This window comes from Lepisma saccharinum, chromosome 22 (genome assembly GCF_977018435.1).
Source record: "Lepisma saccharinum chromosome 22, izLepSacc3.1, whole genome shotgun sequence".
NCBI classification, from domain to species: domain Eukaryota; kingdom Metazoa; phylum Arthropoda; class Insecta; order Zygentoma; family Lepismatidae; genus Lepisma; species Lepisma saccharinum.
The window spans coordinates 6045326-6050112 of NC_139250.1; the positions used below are offsets into that span (position 1 = coordinate 6045326).

General features: G+C 38.5%; 1 protein-coding gene across 1 annotated transcript in view; it reads right to left on the reverse strand.

Annotated features, from left to right (window-relative positions):
* The window catches only part of Strump (WASH complex subunit strump), a 107857-nt gene that overhangs the window by 76121 nt on the left and 26949 nt on the right, over positions 1-4787 (reverse strand). The window lies entirely within an intron of this gene.

Here is a 4787-nt window from a genome sequence, read left to right on the forward strand (position 1 = left end):
TCGACTTGCACCTGTTCCAAATTTCACACATACGTAACACCGGTAATACATGGACGCATTGGTTAAGACGCTTCATGATTTTTCGGAAAAAAAAGCTTTATTTATAAAGTACAATTTAAAACTTTACTTTCATGGAAATATATATTTATCTCTCGATAAATAAAGTAAGCAGACTCGTGCATTCTTCGTAATTTCCTTGCCGAATTACAGTGTTATATCCCCCATACCAATCTTCTGTCAATTACGTTTTCCCTGATTTATTAACAAATTTCGTTTTGTTGATTCCACGGGGTGGAAACACATGAAAACTTTTAATTTGTTCTGACCCATAAAACTATTTAGAGCAAAAAAAAACCAACAAAAAAATCTGAACAGTAGACCTTACTTTCTCGCATATTCACCATGCTTTAAACGACTTCAACACAACGTATCCTACTTAGAGTACTTCCTGAAAATCCCGGCAGATGGCATATCGGTTAATTTTAATCGCGAATAGCAGTGTTTCTTTTTCCTGACAGTACGCAAAGCCTCACGGATCGAATAACAATTAATAACAGTTCGTGTTAACGAACGAAATATAATACGAAACCAAGTACAGTGGGATCCATGAGTATTATCGTGCAAATTGTCCATGACTATTTTCATTAAGTTTTCTCTTATATTCTGTATGTTTTTAAGCAATGGATTTTTATGTATGCTGATGCAGAAGTTGTGAACAGCTTGTTTTGAGATTTCTTTTAACTCTTGAAGTTCTTATTGGGTCATATAAAGTGCACGAACATGGTGGTGGACATTTTGCACGGTAATACTCATGGATCCCACTGTACATACAAACGTACAATTTTCAAGAAGAATTAAACTCTGAAGATTATCGTTTCTATCGTCAAACTTGTCGGAAGTATCAGCACATTTCTGCCAAAAAAACAAGGAAACACTATTGCAAGTATGATTAAGCACACCAGTTCGATTCATTTGTACTAAAAGTCACAGACAAAGGTGGCATATGAACTTACCTGAGAGGAAATGTTCACTGCATACTCTGTAATGTTCGCTTTGTTCATTAATGTTGGCACGATTTACTTTCGCCAAGCAGACAACGCGGTATCTTCTGATCAACAATTATCGAGTATGCCGTGAAGCGCACCTTCTGTTCATTCTCGGAAAATTCGAGGATAAACGTGAGTTTCTGTTAAACAACCGAAAACTACACAGTACCATCGTACCCTCCCGCCCGCTTGAATTCCGTATGTTTCAGTGATGTGCTGTAGACTATAAGTTTACGTCTACATGTGTTGTCTACACGTAATCTACGCGTAGATTACATTGGGTTGTAGTTTACATAGACTACGTAGACAATCTAAATTGCATTAAATTAATTTTCAAGGCTTTCATGAAAGGAAAGTGACATTTTCAACTATATTTGTTCCTGACGAATTGAAAAGAATCCTATTTACAACAAAATTTCTCTTCTCTTCTATCATCAACTATGGAAGAACATAAAGAGTATGCAAAAAACAACAACAGATGGCAGTCGTGAGGCAAGAGTGGTCTTTCCCCATAAAACACTAGAATATTTCCTATATTAGGTTTCTTCCTAGGTGAGAAATTGTTCTAATTTGGAAGAAAGAGTATGAAAAGTTCTCTTCACACATCAGCAACTGATACACAGTATAATTTTCTTTTAATTCGACGGCGCCCTTTGTTAAGTTATCACCTTTCGCCATGTTGTTTACATAGATTACGTAATCTACGTGTATAAAATAGTCTATGTGTAGAATGTAGACTATCGTTGTTTACGCGTAGACGCACATCAAGAAACGGCCTCAATCATGGCTGCTCGATCCCACAATGCAACAGTTTGTGACGTAGTTGAAATACACCTATAACTGTTAACTTTGCGAAATCATAAAAATTACTCTGTATTGCTTTGCTACCCAAGGTCTCAGAAAGTTAGTATAAGTAGATTAACCTTAACTTGTAAATTTTAATGGACCTGAGAAATTGGGGGAGGGGGGGGCGAGTACCTTCTTGCTCCTGGCAAGTTACGCCTATGTTCAGGAGTTGGCAACCGTATTCTTTATATTGCACTCTAGTGTAATTCGTATACTCCCGGCTTTCTAATAGGAGTAAACAAGAAAGAAACGCTGATTATATTTTTCCTACAGACAGTGGTTCGGAGCAGAGCGGCATTGCGGTCGACAAGAATAATATTTTTGTTACCCGACCATCAGTCACTCTGCTCCAAGGGTCTTTGGAGCAATGCCGCCCATAACGGTAGAAAGCAGTGGACAGAGCCAAGCAGTATGCGCTGCTGCAAACGGCTAGTGTTTGCGGTCGCGTTGCCCCTCCATGCAATCCTTTTCCCCTCTCACCATTGGTCGAGATCTCTCGAGTCACTACTTGCGCGGGGAGACATGTTTTCATTCGGTTGCTCAACAGATGCCTGAGATAAGGTGACCAGACAAGGGCGCTCCCAGGGGGACAGAATCATAGAAACCTTTTTTCGGTGGCGTGCATACAAGATAATCTACCGAAGCATTGCTTCGGCATGCAATTCGAATTTTGCATAATTCCCAGGATACTTGGACTCCCCGAAAGAGTAGAGAGGAAATTTTGCGGAGCCCGTGAAAGACTAAAGTGCCGCAAGGCAGTGGCGTGCGGTGTTTTTATCAAGGCAAGCCTGCCCCTTGATGTACTATTGTTTATTTAAAAATTATATATTCAGTGCTTCGGCTCTCTCAATGGTCACCGCACGCTAGTCCCTTTTATTATTGAATATCCGAGATCGAGAATGTGTAGAGCTCTACCCCCACATCCCCTAAATGTGCCTTCATTGCACGGTGCTACATGCACGGTCAACGTTACCGTAACTAATTTATTTGGTTTTCAAATGTGTTATGACCAGTGCTCGAAAAATTGTCTTCAAAGCTAGGCGCCAGCTCTGAAAATCAGGCGCCAGGAAACCACCTACTAGCAATTGTGCATACTACAGTATGTTTCAAAAGTCGCATAATCCAAAGTTTGAAAATATATATCATGAAAATCGTAACATATAGGCTATTTACACCGGGTTTCTTGCACTAAACTAATCCTGTAGGCTATCACTGGGCTCATAAATTTATGTTAGCATTTTTCTAAATAAAAGCAATTACATTATTTTAAAAAACATTGTTAATTTGCTGAAAACATCTGAGAACTGATTTTCAACAATAAATACCAACTCTTAAACGATTTGTGGGATCATTTGTTGGTGTTTGACTGGTTGTAAAACAGTTGCTTTGTGAGGTACAGCAGAAGCAGAGCATTTTTTATTGGAAAACCTCTTGCACATGAGTGTAAGAATGAGTAGTAAAATGCTCTTCATCAATGCACACGCACTGCTCCAATGAATACGCCATGCTGAATCAATTAAAAAAAAAAACAGGCACAGTAGCGGCGAAAGTCAGCAAAGAGAATTCAATGTAACCAGGGGCAACCTACGATTCTCTCAAGAGTCCAATTTCGGCACAATAGTTAGACACATCTTGCATGCGACTCAACCCATAAAATCGCCAGTCAAAAATTCATCAAATGTTGCACATGACCAATATTTATTTATTTACTCAGAGTTTCAGATACAGCCTTATTTGGCCATTTTACACTGAAACAACATAAAGTAGAAACAAAGATAACAAAAGTTAAAAACAATAACAAGATGGAATAGATTGTCGCAAATGACAGACTGACATGGCATCAGTCATCAAGTGTCTAATTATGACCCTTCGATAATTTCTTACATAGTTTTCTTACTCAGAAGTTCATTTCTGGAAAAAAATTGAATGCTGCTTTCCGTTAGTTATTAATTTATATAATTTTCTGTACAGAGTGAACTGATAATTTTAAACATTGAAATTTTTTTATTGGATGAGACTTTATAATGCAGAAAACCCGGTGTAAATATCTCTTACGATTTTCATGATATACATTTCCAGAGTTTGGGTTGTGCGACTTTTGAAACACTCTGTATAAGATGCTGATAATCACGGTATTCAAAACATCGCTAAATCATTTGAGGAAGCAGAAAATGCGGTGTTAGGGGACAAAGGGTAAGAAATTGTTACGGACTCTATGGAATGTTCACAACGTTGATAAAAAAAAAATCATTTACTAACTTACGCTCTACTTCAATTTGTACTTAGAATCATCAAAATTTTGTACATATTATAGCAAAAGATCTTTAGTCGCCATGGCGACCTGGCGACCGGGATCTTTCGAACCCTGGTTATGACGAACCTATGTTAAAATGTATACATTTTGCCGTACCGTACCGTTTTAACTTCAGGAAAATATGAAAAATGTCCAGTTTTGTTGTTTTACAAATCTGGTCATCCTATAATGGGACAGAGGGCTTCCTAGCGTCGTTGCATTGCAATCTAGGGGTCCCGGGTTCGATACCCGGTGGAGGCACATAGTGGTTCGGATCCCACTTTAAACTGTAAGTCCAGTTCCGATTAGCCTTACTGTGCACAAAGTGAACTTAAAACACCAAATCAAACCATAACCAACCTATCCTGGGACAGAGTAATAGACGCTACTGCATTTCACACACATCCGATGCAATCAGTGGGGAACTCAGCGATGCTCCAAATTCGCCCATGTTTAAACCACGACATGATATTTTTATTTTTTTGCTTCACACTTCAATGCGGAACATGATTTAATTTCTTCAGGAAGGAAGTTGAGAAGGAGGGATATCAACATGCATCCGGTAATACTAAAGACCGTATTTCGATATTGAGAAATCTTGG